The 16,665-nt window shown below is 40.7% G+C and overlaps 1 protein-coding gene across 5 annotated transcripts in view; it reads right to left on the reverse strand.

Moving 5' to 3' along the window:
* The window catches only part of SMOC1 (SPARC related modular calcium binding 1), a 1,430,756-nt gene that overhangs the window by 802,390 nt on the left and 611,701 nt on the right, over window positions 1–16,665 (reverse strand). The gene's annotated exons all lie outside the window — the stretch shown is intronic.

Genomic DNA, 16,665 nt, shown 5'->3' on the forward strand with positions numbered 1-16,665 from the left:
AGTCATTACAATTGGGTTATCCTGCTGGCCTGAATTCCAAGGTCTAGGTCCGGCGTCGGTTGCTGTCGCCTCTTCCCTGACATCAGTGTGCCAGGGGTATAAAAGATGCAGTCGACACCATTTTCTTCAGTTTTTCTTGCCCCAGATGTCAGATGCCCCCAAAAGGGTAGGCTAAAAATATGTCAATAAAACATGCATGCACCAAAGTATATATTTTGCCTTCATTTACAAGCAAATACACCACATAGGTTGTATAGAATAGAGAAGTACAGATAAGTTCCAGCAAAGAAATGAGGGATGGCAGGTGGGTAACTTGGACTGCAAAAGTGAATACACTTGAACATCTACATTTATGGTAAGTGTACACAACTGTACTATATTCTTCATGTTTCACTGTTACAGTCATTACAATTGGGTAGAGTCCCAAAGCTATGGTTGGGAGGCTGGAGCTAAACAGCATTAGGAGCGGCTATGAGTCCCTGCAGAACTGCAGTGGCAAAGCCTGCTCTGGATTTAGAGTAGAATGGCAGATGGTAATGCTTTGTAAAGGTGTGCACTGAACTCCAAGTCGCCGCCTCTAAAATGTCTCTGGTCGGAACTCCTCTAAGAAAAGCTGCTGAAGTAGCTGCAGCACTGGTGGAATGTGACCTAATGCCCTTAGGCACTGGTTTTCCATGGTGTGAATAGCATAAACAAATGCAGTGGCCTATCCACTTTGAGATAGTCTGCTTTGAAATAGCCTTTCCTTGTGATCCTGCAGCATATGCCACTAGTAATTGCTCTGTGTTCCTGAAAGCTTTGGTCCTGTCCAAGTAGAATCTAAGTTGTCTGTGTACATCCAAAGAGTGCAGAATTCTCTCCCCCTTGTTCTGTGGATTTGGATAAAAAGTTGGCAGATAAATAGTTTGGTTAAGAGCGACACCGAACATCACTTTAGGCATAAATGTTGGGTTTGTTCTCAGAGAGACACTGTCTGAATAAAAAATGATAAAAGGCTCCACAGCCATGAGCACCTGTAGCTCTGAAACTTGTCTTGCTGAAGTAATTGCTAGGAGCAGAGCTGTTTTCCAAGATAAAAACTTTATATCAACAGTAGCCACTGGCTCAAAAGGAGGCAAGGTGAGCTTTTCCAAGACATAGTTGAGGTCCCATGCAGGTATTGGTGATCTCCTTGGAGGCCTTACATTTTTTGCACCTCTGAGGTACTGCTTTAATAAAGGGTGAGAAAAAATTGGTGGCTCTGTATTGTAATGAGCCGAAATGGCAGAGGCATGAATTTTAATCAATGAAAAGGATAGGCCTTTGTTCAGCATCTCAGTTAAGTATTGCAAAATCTGAGGAATATTTGGTACAGCTGTATCAGTTCCTTGTGCCTGGTTCCAAGCACAGAATCTCTTCGATTTTCCAGCATAAGACTTTCTTGTACTAGGCCTTCTGGCTTCCAGAATGATATCCATCACAACTTTGCTGAGAGGTGTTTTTTGTATGACTACATTATCCACCATGCTGCCAGGTTTAATGTCCTGAGTTGGCTGTGCAGGATCTGATTGTTTTGCTGGGACAGTAGACGAGGTAAATGAGGTAAGGTCCAAGCTGGGTAATGAGACAAGTTCTTTAGGATTGGATACCAGTACTGGCGGGTCCAGTCTGGGGCAATCAGTATCATCTTTGGTTTCTCCTGTCTGACCTTTAGGAGTACCTTGGGGAGGAGAGATATTGGAGGGAAGGCATATACTGATAGGTTTTTCCAGCTGAAAGATAGGGCGTCCACTTTCCATGCTTGCCTGTGATAAGTCCTTGTGCAGAATCTTTTTAGTTGGTAGTTGTGAGGGGAGGCAAATAGATCTATGTCCTGGCATCCCCATTTCCTTGTTATCATGCTGAAGACTTGTGGATCCAGCTGCCACTCGTGGGGATCCATGAGGTTTCTGCTTAATTCGTCTGTCAGAGTATTTTCCTTTCCTGGTAAGTCAAAGCTGTGTCCCACAATGTCATAGCTAGTTTGCAAAGGGGGTAAGAATTTGTGCCCCCCTGCTTGTTTATATACCACATGACCGTGGTGTTGTCTGTCTTTATCAGTAGTGTTCCCGGTTGAAGTAGGTCCTTGAAGGCTGTCAGGGCATTTTGTACAGCTAGCATCTCTTTTGATTGATATGTAGATGCATTTGGTTTGAGGTCCATGTGCCCTGAATGCATCTAACTGCCACGTGGGCCCTCCAGGCATAATCTGATGCATCCGTTGTTAGTGTCTGCCTGGCTGTGGGTAATGTGAATGGCTGTCCCTTGTTCTGGTGACAAGCCTTTGCCCACCATCGAAACTCCTGTCTCAGGCAGGGAATGAGCGTAATCATTGTTTCCAGGCTGTGGCAGCATTGAGTCCAAACACTCTTTAGGTACCATTGAAGTTTCCTCATATGCAGTCTTGCATATGGAATTAGTAGGATGCAGGATGCCATGAAGCCCAAAGCCTGCAGAATTTTTCTTGCAGATAACTGGGCCTTTGTTGCCAACATTGTGAAATAGGTAGCCAGTTGCCTTTGTTGTCTGGCATGAGATAAACCATCTGGGAAGTTGTATTCAAGCTTGCACCCAGGAATGTTATATCTTGAGAGGGTACTAGTTTTGATTTCTTTTTGTTGACTGTGTACCCTAGGCATGTTAGTAGTCTTCACAAACACCAGATGTTGTAGAAGAATGTCCTTGTTCTCTGCTTGAATTAGACAGTCGTCCAAGTAAGGGTATATTTGTATTCCTCTTTGTCTGCAGAATGCAATTACTGGTGCCAGGCACTTTGTAAAGACCCTGGGCACAGTAGATAAGCCAAAGGGCAGTGCAGAGAATTGGTAATGTATTGAACCAGCCTTGAATCTGAGGTGTCTTCTACACGATTGTCTGATTGGAACATGCAGGTATGCCTCTTTTAGGTCTAAAGTCACAAGCCAAGTGTTCTTGCCCAGCATGGGCAGAAGCTGCTGCAAAGTCAACATTTTGAATTTTGGAATATCCAGGAATGTGTTCAGAATAGATAGGTCCAGTATTGGCCTCCAGGCCTTGTCCTTTCTGGGTACCAAGAACAGTCTTGAGTAAAATCCTTGTCCTCGCTCTTGCTCTGGTACTTGCTGAATGGCCCTCATGTCCATGAGGGATGTGCCTCTGCCCACTGATTTTTTGGCAGATCTGGCCAGCCATTTGCCTTTGGCAGAGTATGGAAATGGAATTTATAGCCTTGTGACACTATATTTAGAACCCATTTGTCCTGGGTTATAATGTGCCAATTTTGAGAAATAAGTGCTAATTTTCCCCCTAAAGGTGCTGCCAGAAGATAAGTGCTTGGTGCAGGCAGGGGAAAGTCACTGGGACTGCTTTCTGTATGTTTGTGCTTTATCTTCTCCAGCTTTGGAGCTAGAAGCACCCCATTGTTTTGACCTATAAGAACCGTGCGCCTGGGATCTGCCCCTTGGGCATCTGGATCTGCCCCTTTGAGGTCTGTCTGACACAGGAAAGGACCATTTTTTTGTAGGCCAGTGTCTACTAAACCTAGGTGGCTGTACCTGTAAAAACTCTTTAACCGTTTGCATAGATTTAGCTTTGTCTTCCATTTTCTTTAACACCTCTTCTGCCTTAGCACCAAAAAAAGTATCATGCTGTAAAGGTGCATCCAGTAACTTAACCTTAACATGATTAGGCAGATTTTGTTCCTTTAACCAAGCATGCCTCCTAATTACAGAACCCATAACTGCGGCCCTGCAGGAGGCCTCCAATGAATCAAAACCACATTGCAAATTATGGTTTCCAGCTTGTTCAGCTGCATGCAATATATCCTGCATTTCCTTGTTTTCAGCACATTCAGAATTTAACATCATTAAACATAATAATAAAGAAAATATTATGGACAAGAAAGTTATTGAAGAAATAAACACACTAAATGAGAAATACAAAGAAATTTTTACTCATAAAGTTAAAATAACTTTAGAGAAATACAAGTTTTTGTCTTATTCAATAAGCCCCAAATACTTACATAGACTTAAAAATAAAACAAAAAGATTGAATAAACAAAACCATATCAAAGAAATCTTTTCTCTAAGGAAAAAGAAGAATGTTTCTAGTATACCAGAAATACTGGATGAATTTAGAAATCACTTTCACAAGATTAACCATAACAACATTAACATGGAACCTAAAGATAAAATAAAGGAGTTTATAACCACAAACATGAATAAAAAGCTTAATAAACAACAGATTAAACTATTGGACAAGAGTATTTCATATACAGAAGTTATTACACAAATAAATAAGCTTAAATCAAACAAAGCACCGGATAATGATGGTATTATACCACAGATATATAAAATCCTTTCTAAAACTACATATTCATTAATACATAAGGTTTTTATTTTGGCCCAAACTGAGTTAATAACCCCCCCATCTTGGCAATATACATTTATTTCACCAATTTTAAAACCTAATAAAGATCCAACTAGATGTTCTTCTTATCGACCCATCTCATTACTTAATGTTGATTATAAAATGTTTATGAGTATTTTTGCTGATAGATTGAAGACAATCATCCCCGGCATTATAGATATAGATCAGACGGGCTTCATTGTAAATAGAAATACTTTTGATAATATAAGAAGAACTTTAACATTAATTGATTTTGCAAATAGGAAAAAGAAAGATTTAACACTTATTAGTCTTGATATAGGTTCAGCATTTGATTCAGTAAGTTGGGACTATCTGTTTACCTTACTGAAATGCACAAACTTCTCTGATGCATTTGTAAATTTAATTGAGCATTTATACAAAGGAACGCTGGCTGATATTAAGGTAGGAACATATGTTTCACAAAAAATACCCATTCTTAAAGGTACAAAGCAAGGATGTCCACTTTCTCCACTATTATTCACTTTAGTAATGGAGCCTTGGGCTAATTTGTTTAGAAACAGTACTGACATAGAGGGTTTTGAAATAGACGAAAATACAACATCAAAAATTCAACTTTTTGCAGATGATGTTCTAATTACATCAGCAGGATCTAATTCTTCTATGCAGTCTTTATTTGATAAAATGATGAATTTTAAAAGTATTTCTGGTTTAATATTCAATGAAGAAAAAACTAAAATACTACCTATATATACGAAAAAATATTCTCATTAGTGATTTTACTAAATATGTACCCAATTCAGGTCAGATAACTTATTTAGGTATAATACTATCTAAAGATATTAAATCTATTATATATAATAACTATAATACCTGTTTTCTTAATATACAAAATCTTTTTAATACCTGGAATAATATGTTTTTACTATGGAGGAGAGACTTACAATTATTAAAATGATAATATTCCCCAAGATTTTATACTTAATACAATCAATAATACTTTCACCTACAAAAATAATTATCAAGAAACTGAATACACTAATGTTAAATTTCTTATGGGCACCTAATAGACCTAGGATTGCATTAAAGAAACATACTAATAGCTGGTCTCAAGGGGTATTTCTTTTCCAGACTTTAATTTATATATTATCTCTTCTATTATAAAAGTTATTACTTTATTAATAGATCAGTCATATATCGCAAAATGGAAAGATTATTGGGAGCTAATTAGTATGCACTTCATGAAAATCTCCTTAACACATAAAAATATGATTGTAAATAACTCCATGTTGTGGTTGCTAAAGGAATTTTGTACTTCACCTATTACACCTAAACATATGGTTTGTTACCCATTAAATATTATTATTAGTTATCGTAACTTTATATTCATGCACCCTAAGTATAGGGAATGGAATTTTATTGTGTTCCCTATAATGTATACTCAGGGTATGCTTATGTCATCTACTTCTGAAGGAGCTCATTTAGCTATAGATAATGATCTAAAGTACTGGTATCAGCTGATATCTGATAATAAAGTTAAAAATCTAGATTTCTTAAAACAAGAATTTGATCTAAGAGAAACTTGCTGGTTAGAGGTTCAGATCTTTAGACAACATCTCATTGATAGAATAGATCTAATGTCTATAACAGTTAAAGAATCTATTCCAAAACTGATTGATTACTTGATATTAAATTTACAGCATAAAGTTTCTGATAAAGGTAAACTTTCATATATACATAAAATTATCAGACAAGAAACATTTTACAGTGTAGATTCATACTGGAATTATTTCACCTCTATTAATGGGGACCCACCAACTCAACAAGATAAACAATATATATTGGAATCTGCTTATAGAACTACATCTTCCATTGTCTGGAGACTTTATACATGGAAATTTTACATAGATCTTTTATACACCTTTGATGATGAATAAAATAAATAATAAAGATAATCTATGTAAGAGATGTAATGTAGAAATTAATGCTGACTGGGCTCATATGTTTTATGACTGTATGAAGTTGAAAGAATACTGGAAGTCAATTAATGAATTTTTGCAGGCTCTTTTACAGATAATTTCATTATTTCTAAGTCTCTTATATTATTCAACACACCTGTACCTCAATGTGTTAAAAGATTAAGCTTCCCTTGTTATGGTCTATCCTAGCAGTGACCAGGAAAATAATAACTAGAAATTGGATTTCAGATACACCTCCTTCGTTCAATGAATTTAAAATGTTATGAATATAATGTGCCATATGGAAATAAGCACAATTAGAATGAGAACAACTAGAAAAACATCATATTATATTGTATGGGATAATTTACAAAATTTGTTAAAAAAATTCTAATTTCAATAGCACGGTATTTTAGTTTAATTAATTGATCTGATTGTAGTGGATGTCTTTGTAAATACTTTAGTTGTTTTGTTGAATATTATAATAATACCTATTTTTAATTACTTGTATAAAATTGTTATGATATTTCTCTTATATGTTAAAACAATAAACCTGTTTTGAAAAAAAAGAATTTAACATCATTTTCTGTTTAAGCAATCGCATGAGATGTTGCTGATACTTGAGCATATGAAACTGACAGTTTAAGGCCCTTATAGCCAAAGTTGCAGAAGTTTAAACCTTTTTTCCCCATCTATCCAGAGCCCTTGAATCCCTGTCAGAGGGGGTTGGGTTTTTTGCTGAAGAGGCCTTAACTCCCTTGGGACCCTGTGAAATAGTTTCTGGTTCATCAACAGGGTTTTTAAAAAGAAATTTGTGTGAGTCAGGAACCCTGTAATATCTGCCAGGCTTAACAGGAGCTGGAGGTAAGGAGTCAGGGGTCAAACTAGACTCTGAAAACACATCATCTACAATGTCTAACACAGGAGGAATGGCTAGAGGCCTGTGCTGTGGTAGTAAAAGGAAATCCCTGAGCCTCTTTTTTGATTCTGAAAAAATCTTGGCTTTCCCAGTGAAAATGCTCCCTCATGGTATGCAAGGTCTCCCCAAAGGAATAATCCTCAGGAGGGGATGCTGAAGGTATAGATTATTCAGCATCAGAATCCTCATAGGGGGGTAAAGAATATCCCTGATCAGAAGAGGAATCAGAAGAAACAGAAACCTGATCAGAAGATTCATAGTCAGTCTCTTGCCTAGTCCTCTTATCAGGAGGGAGATGGGAACCCCTGATCAAGGTAATCAGGTCTTCGGCCATCTTGATCATCTGTTTTTTGGGCATAGAGGCCTGTACACGTGGCTCTTGAGCTTGTTTCTTTGCTTTAGAAGCTGCTTTAGTCTTTGTCTTTGAAGCTGAAGTTGTTTTAATGTAAAGATGTTGTGGTCTGAATACACCCTCAGAAGCTGGTACCTGCTCAGCGGCTCCGGACCCATCTGCGGGATTAGCGTCTGAGGCTCCAATACTTTGGGTATCCAGCAACATGGCCGACTCCACGTGTGAGTCGGTAGCGGCCGGACACTCTAAAGTAGTGGGTGTCAGGGGCTGAGAAAGCACCTCACTGAGAACCGGCGAACCGGCTACTGGCTTAGGAGAAGCTTCGTTGTCGGTTTTGGACCTCGGTAGTTTTTCTTTATCCTTTTCTTTGCATTTTTTGTAAACTCCGGTAGTTGGATGGCTATCCAATGACATTTTAGTAAAATTAAACCTGCTACCAAAATACTTTAAAGCAAAAGAATACTGACGCTTAATAGTGTGTTGGTTAAATCTAGCACAAAACCGACAATCAGAAATGTTGTGATCTGGGCCTAGGCAAGGAATACAGCAAGAATGAAAATCCTTATGAGGTATTTGCTTTCCACAAGTAATACAATTATTAACTTTTTCTGACATCGGTCTGGAGAAAGAAAAAAGTTTCCCCAATGAGGTACTTAGCTTTATTGAAGACTTCGGTTCTGAAACTCAAACATGAAAATTTCAGGAGTTGGCCGACCGGCACTTGCGAAGTGCTTCTGCTTCGGGCACCGCGCGGCAAGAAAGACTGAAGAAAATGGCATCGGCCACTTCTTTTATACCCCTGGCGCACTGACGTCAGGGAAGGGGCAACAGCAACTGACGCAGGACCCAAGACTTTGGAATTCAGGCCGGCTGAGGGCAACCTGCCAGCAGGATTACCCAAATGTAATGACTGCAACAGTGAAACACGAAGAACATCAGCTATGGTCATCCACCGCCATAAAGGATGACTGTCAACTGTCCCATGAAAATGCAGACCTATAATCCTGACTAGTCTTACTTGTAAGGCCATGGAAACAGTAATCATGGACCTGACACATAACAACATAGGTAACCTCCAAACACTGGACCCAAAATAATTTGGCTTTGTCAAGGGGAGGTCATGGTTACAAAATGTGGTGGCCTTCGTTGAGAAGGTCACTGAGGCCATGGATGACAGCACAACACTACATACCATCTACCTTGACCTGACCAAGGCATTTGACACAATCCCCCACTCAGGTACTATAAGTAAACTCACAAAACTGGGCATAAATCCTCATATCACAAGATGGACAGTGAATTAGCTCAATAACAGGACACGTGGTTAAACTGGTTGATTCAAGTTCCAGCAAGAGGCCAATTACTAGTAGTATGTCACAGGGTTCAGTGCTGGGACCACTCCTGCTCAGAATATACTTCTCAGATACTAAGGTCAATGCAGAAGCCCTCTGGATGACAAAGTCTGCAGATGATTGCAAGCTCGGGGTAATCACTGAATCCCCGATGATGTAGATATCCTTCACGAGAGTCTAAATCAGGCAAATGATTGGTGTCAGAACCATGGCCCGAAACCAAAGAAGAAGAAATGCATTATTGTACCCTTTGGAAAGTCAAATAATACCCTTGCTAACTACAACATTACCAGCTAACCCCTAAGAGTAGGCTCAGAGGTGGGGGGATCCAGGTACAGAGATAGATAATAGTCTGAACTTTGACTGTCACTTGTCCACAGTGGTGAGGAAGTCCTTTTATGTGGCACAACTTATAAGTATGGCATCCAGATCCAAGGAGATTATATTCCCACTGTATATTAAAACAATAATGGAGTACAATGTGCCATTTGAAATGACTAGACATGTACAAGAGCTGGAATGACCTCAGAAGTTCCTCACTAAGAAAATACAAGGTTTAAACACATCTTATGCAGATAGACTCAAAGCTATTTCCCTTTACTCTGTTTCCTATCGACTGTTAAGGGGTGACCTATGCCTGACCTACAAGGCACTCATAAATCCAGCCTTAAAAGAGCTGCCACATATCCGCAAGACAAACAGTACGAGGGTCACTTGTTATAGGGATCTAAATTTAGTCAGTGAATCAAACAGAGCATGCTGGAGAGACAGATGTGTCTCAGAGAGTGCCCGTTCTTTAGAATAGGCTTCCTATTCGCATTAAGCAGAATCCTTCCCTGGCCCTCTTCAAGACCAACCTGGATAGATATATGTGGAACCATAAATTCACACCTAGAGTGGCACCTATGTCCCTTATGGACAGGAGCAATCTGTAAAATCTGTAAACTCTTGTAAAATATTCAAGGCATAGGCACAAATCCAAGCCATCTTCCTACTTAAGAGGGCCATATACTGAGTAAACTTGGGTTATAGTGGCTAGGCTTGTAAAGGCCCTTGAGTCATTAGCCTAGTAATCTCCTATGAACCTATGCAGTTTCTAATGATTAAATAAATAAATAAACACATTACGTCCTTTTGTTGAGCCCCCTGCTACTTATATACAGTAACTCTAACATTGACTTACCCTGGAGAAGGGGGTGTACTCCAACATGCCTCAATTTTTGAGTTAGTATGTGTTATCCCTAACTGCATTTAAAGTTTGCTACTCTGAGAATCTTCTTTAAGATACTTATTTCAACAGGCATCCAGGCTAATATAATGTAATCCTCTTACATATACATATGATCATCAACATAATTAGATGCCAAAGTAGACAATATTTTAGATTTAAAGGACAAATAAGTATTAACCTATACAATTTTTATCCTCAAACAGCAAGTTGCTGGCATGCCTCAGATGTAGAACTATACATATGACAGCTGAAAACATTTGACCAGTAAGAAATAACTTACTAAATAGTAAAAATTAAAAAGTATCATGACAAGGCAGTCTCAGAAAACCCAAGAGGGGGTAAAAAGTACAGTTGTGTGCACTTAAAATAAATGTAGATGTTCAAATGTATTCACTGTTCCAGTCATCACACTTGGGTTATCTGCCTACAGGTAGCACTCAGTCGGCCAGAATACCAGAGTCTTGGGATTTCTGCATCAGATGCAGTCACCTCTTCCATGACATCAGGTCATCAGGGGTATAAAACATGCAGTCGACACCATTACATCAGTTTTTTTTTGCCCAGGATGTCAGGGGCCCCTAAAATAGGAAGCAATTACAAGGTGTGGAACACCTCCAGTAAAAAGTAAATACCATTGCCATAAGATATGACCAAAAAGAGGACAGGTGGAAAGAACAGAAAAGTCAGAGGGCTGGAGGGCAGGTAACCAGGACTGCAACAGTGAATACACTTGAACATCTACATTTATGGTAAGTGTACACAACTGTACTATGTTCTTCATGTTTCACTGTTGCAGTCATCACACTTGGGTTGATTCCCGAAGCTGAGGAAGGATGGAGGCAGTCAAGAAGTATTGGGGTTGGCTAGCAGGCCTTGTAAGACTGGTGTGGCAAATCCAGCTCTGGAGTTAGAAAAAATAGGTTAAGTGGTAATGTTTGGTGAAGGTGTGTACAGAACTCCAGGTTGCAGCTTCCAGGATGTCCCTGGTAGGGACTCCCCTGAGGAATGCTGTAGAGGTTGAGGTAGCTCTAGTGGAATGAATTCTGATCCTCTGTGGGGTAGGTTTTCCATGGTGTTTGTAGCAGAAATGGATGCCGTGTGCTATCCACTTGGAAATGGTTTGCTTTGAAATGGCCTTGCCCTCTCTGCCCCTATAGCAAAGCTGACTAGCAGCTGGTCAGATTTTCTGAAATGTTTAGTTCTGTCAAGGTAGAACCTGAGCTATCTGTGCACGTCCAAGGAGTATAGGATGCTTTATTCTGAAGATTAGGGAAAAAGGTTGGTAAATGGATTGACTGGTTTAAAGCCACACTGGATACCACCTTGGGCATAAATGATGGGTTAGACCTGAGGGAAACCCTGTCCACATGGAAAATAATGAAGGGTTCCACAGCCATTAGTGCCTGTAACTCAGACACTCTTCTTGCTGAAGTGATGACTAGAAGTAAGTCTGTTTTCCAAGAGAGGAATTTTAACTCTGCTGCAGCAGGCTCAAAAGGGGGAAGTGTGAGCTTCTCTAGTACAAAGTTAAGGTCCCAGGCAGGGGTGGGAGCTCTCCTTGGGGACCTTAAATGTTAGCTCCTCTCAGGAACTGTTTGATGAGAGGGGAGAAAAGAGAGGTGGCTCAGTATTGTAGTGAGCTGAGATGTCAGAGGCATGAATTTTAATTGATGAGGATAGGCCTTTGTGGAGTAGCTCTGCTAGGTAATCTAGGATTTGAGGTAAGGTGGGCACAGCTGTGTCCTTTCCTTGAGACTGGCTCCAAGAACAATATCTTTTCCACTTTTCTGAATAGGATTTCCTAGTACTAAGCTTTCTGGCCTCAAGGATGACATCCAGCACCTGTTTGCTGAGGATTGCTGGTGGTGTATTCAGGGGATAAGCCAGGCTGCAAGGTTCAGGGTTTGCAGCTATGGATGCAAAATCTGTCCCTCCTGCTGGGACAGCAGGGGGGGGGTCTGATGTAAGTGGCACTGCTGTCAGACTGTGTAGGAGAGGGTACCAGTGCTGGCATGGCCAGTCTGGGGCAATAAGGATTGTCCTTGGCCTGTCCTGTTTGATCTTGAGTAGTACTTTTGAGAGGAGGGGCAGAGGGGGAAAGGCATAAATTGAGAGGTTTTCCCATGTAAAGGATATGGCATCCACTTTCCATGCTTTCCTGTGGGGATTTCTAGTGCAAAATTTGCTCAATTGATGGTTTGGGGGGAGGCAAAGAGGTCCACCGCTGGAGTCCCCCACCTGTGGATTAGAAGATTGAATGAGTTGGGTTCCAGCTTCCACTTGTGTGGGTCCATTAGATTTCTGCTAAGTCATCTGCCAGTGAATTTTGTTTGCCTGGCAGGAATTGAGCTTGCAGGTGCACTTGGTTGCTCAGGGCTGTGTTCCACAGGGCCATGGCTAATCTACGGTGAAGGTAGGAATGAGCTCCCCCCTGCTTGTTTATGTACCACATAACTGTGGTGTTGTCTGTCTTTATCAGGAGTTGTCCTGGAAGGATAAGGTATTTGAAGGCTGTCAGAGCATTCTGTACAGCTAACATTTCTTTTTGATTGATATGCAGGGGAATTTGTTCTGGGCTCCATTTGCTTTTAATGTATTTGCCTGCCATGTGAGCCCCACACGCAAAGTCTGATGTGTCTGTTGTCAGGGTTTGGGCGGCAAGGGGTTGAGTGAAAGGAAGTCCCTTGTTGTGGCTGCATGCCTCTGCCCACCAAAGGTCCTGAGAAGAATGTTGACACCGGAGAATTTTTAAGTACCATTGAAATTTCCTCATATGCAATCTTGCATATGGAATTAGTAGAATGCATGAGGCCATGAACCCTAGGGCTTGCAGTATTTTCCTTGCAGATAGCTGGGTTTTGGTGGCCATTAGTTTGAAGTAGTTTGTCAAATAAGCCTGTTTTTCTGGAGTGAGGAATGCCATCTGGGAAGTTGTGTTCAAGCTTGCTCCCAGGAATACAATCTTTTGGTTGGGCACAAGTTGTGGTTGCTTTTCATTGATGGTGTACCCCAGGGAAGTTAGAAGTCTGTTTACAAATGCCAGGTACTGAATTAGCAATTCCTGACTTTCCACCTGAATCAGGCAATCATCCAAGAATGGGTAAACTTGAATATTTCTCTGCCTGCAGTATGCAATGGCTGGAGCCAGGCATTTTGTGAATACCCTGGGCACAGTAGATAAGCCAAAGGACAGTGCAGAGATCTGATAGTGCACAGAGCTTGCCCTGAAATGCAGATATTTCCTGCAAGATTCCCTTATGGGGATGTGCAGATAAGCTTCTTTTAAGTCTAGGGTGACTAGCCAGGCGTCCTTGGCTAGCATAGGAAGAAGCTGTTGCAGAGGCCACATTTTGAATTTTGGGACCACCAGGAAGGTATTGAGAATTCTAGGATAGGGCGCCAACAGCACTCTTTTCTGGGCACCAGGAATAGTCTGGAGTAGAAACCCTGTCACCTTTGCTCTATTGGCACAGGTTGAATAGCCCTGATACTGAGAAGAGAAAGCACTTGCTTTTGAGCCTCTGCCCACTGGTTTGGAGGAAGGTTTGGCAACCCACTTGGGGTTGACAGTGAGTGGAAGTTTTGTATCGCTGGAATACAATGTTTAGGGCGCATCGATCCTGGGTAATGGACATCCAGTTTTGTGCATGCAAGGCAAGTTTTTCTCCTAGGGGTGAAAGTAATTGGGCTTTGCTTGGAAGGAAGACAGACAAGTCATTGTGAACTTTTTCCATAATGGGGTGGCTTACCACTCCCTGTTTTAGAGGAGGGAGCACTCCGTTGTTTAGATCTCTGCACACCCTGAGACTGTAGTCTTGGTGGCTTGTTGCCCCTGGGTTTGGACTGAGAATATCTGCGAGGGACTGGAAAGGACCAGTTTTTAGAAGGCCAATGCCCACTGAATCTAGGTGGCTGCACCTCTAAGAAATCTTTAACAGTTTGCATAGATTTAGCCTTTTCCTCCATCTTTTTAAGAACTTCTTCTGCTTTTGTGCCAAACAACTTTTCCTGGTTTAATGGAGCATCTGTTAATTTTGCTTTGACATGGTCTGGCAAGATTTGCTCCTTCAGCCAAGCATGCCTTCTCAGCACAGGCCCAGTGACAGCAGCCCTGCAAGATGCTTCTAACACATCAAAACTACACTGCAAAGTATGTCTACTGCCTTGGTTTGCAGAATGCATTAATTGTTTTAAATCTTTATTTTCTGTACAATATGGAAGCAACAACATTTTTTGTTTAATTAGTTCCATAATATGCTACTGGTACTTCAACATGTGAAACTGGCAATTCAAACCCTGATGGCAAGAGATGCAGAGGTACATACCTTCTTACCCCATCTGTCTAAAGCTCTAGAGTCCCTGTCCGAAGGGGTAGGGTTTTTGGCTGTAGTTGCCTTAATGCCTTTAGGTCCCTAAGAAATAGTCTCTGGATCTGCAGTGGGATTCTTGAAGAGAAATTTGTGAGAGTCAGGTACTCTGTAGTACCTGTCAGGCTTTCTAGGAGCTGGTGGTAAAGTATCAGGAGTAAGACTGGATTCCATGACGACATCATCTACAATGTCTATGACTAGGGGTATAGCTAGTGGCCTGTGCTAAGGCAAGTCTAAAAATTCTCTGAGTCTCTTTTTGAACTGAGTGTAGTCCTGGCATTCCCAGTGGAAATGCTCTTTTAAAGTATGCAAGGTTTCACCAAAAGAAAAGTCCTCTGGAGGGGAGGCAGAGGGTATGGAATCCTCTTCATTCCTCATAGGTAGATAAGGATATGTCCTGGCAATCAGAGGGATCAGAGTCATCCGACTCATGGTCTGTAGAATCAGAAGGAAAATCAATTCTTTGTCTTTTAGAGGGGGAAGGCTGGCTTCCCCTAATTAAATTATAAGATCTTCAGCCATGCTAAGCATTTGTTTCTGTAGCAAGAGAGCTTGAGCATGTGTTTTGGTCATCGGTTTTCTAGACGTAGTGCGAACTCTGGGCCAGAGAAACTTGGTATTTTTAGTCAAAAACGAAGCTGCCGGTTTAATGTGAACATTGGAAGGTTGGAATACACCCTCAGAAGCCAGTGCCTGCAGAGGCTCCGGACCCATACAAGGTAGAGACATCCGCTGGTTCTATAGTCAAAGAAGCATCTCACAGCATACCAGACTCCAAATGGGTCTCAGCAGAGGCCTACGAATTTGTAGAAGCAGGTATCAGGGGCTGCGAAAGAGCCTCATTGAGTATCGGCGGACTGGCGACTAGCTTAACGGAAGCGTCGCCGGCAGTTTTGGAACTATGCTGTCTGTCTCTGTCTTTATCCTTACATTTTTTCAGAAGACGACAGTCGGATGGCTTATGGAAGCCAATTCGGAAAACGGAGACCGAGAGCGAAAGAATTTAGTGACAAAGATATCTAGACGATGAATAGTTTGGGTGTTAAACAAGGCACAAAACCTACAGCGAGGAACGTTGTGGTCTGGACCTAAATCGATGAAGCAGTAGGAATGAAAATCTCTGTGTATTTGCTTTCCACAGGCAAGACAATTGTTAACTTTTTCTGACATCAGTTAGAGCAAGAAAAAGGATCCCCAATGGGGTACTTAGCTTTAGAAGATTTCGGGTTTGAAACTCGAAAAACGAAAATTTCAGTTAGAGGCCGACCGGCACTTGTGAACTGCTTCTGCTTTGGGCTCCCATGTGGCAAGAAAAGCTGGTGTAATGGCGTCGACGTTATGGAAGAGGTGACAGCATCCAATGCAGAAATCCCAAGACTCTGGTATTCGGGCCGACTGAGGGCTACCTGCAGGCAGATAACCCAAGTGTGATGACTGCAACAGTGAAACACGAAGAACATCAAGTAGTTAATGAATAAACTGAACTGATACATGCAAACAACCTTGTAATCGTGGCTCCTTTAGCATACAGTAATTACAGAGAACTTATCTGGCATCAGCTAACAAACAAATACTGGAACTGAATCTAACAGAATTTATTGTAGAGCACCAAATCCTAATTTACCACTGATAAAAATGTATATATTATCTGTTCAAAATGCAGTAAAATATACATCAGGAAAATATTGTGCAGCAAACTATTCAATAGTTTAAAAATTTGAGTTAGACAGTAATAATAATAATAATAATAATAATAATAATAATAATAATAATAATAATAAAAGTAGCCTTAAGGCACAACCTGAACAGGATGACTCAACCCTTGGAGTAATCAGTGGAGAATGTGTCCCACTGCATATCCACGTCATACTGATGATGTATGAAAATTTGCCGTGCTATATAAATTTCTACACAAGTGTCAGTTCCGTTCATGCCAGAGTTTTCCACTGATTCATAGAACAGTTTCTCCTATGAATTTCCATAGAACTATCTTGTTATACTTTTGCATCAGGAATTAAGAACACTGAGGCAATGGAAATGAAAGGCAGATGTTAAAACATCCATAGCTCCTCACTATATTCCTCACTTCTTGGAATACCA

This window comes from Protopterus annectens, chromosome 6.part0, assembly GCF_019279795.1.
Source record: "Protopterus annectens isolate FY-2018-M chromosome 6.part0, PAN1.0, whole genome shotgun sequence".
Classification (NCBI taxonomy): Eukaryota; Metazoa; Chordata; order Ceratodontiformes; family Protopteridae; genus Protopterus; species Protopterus annectens.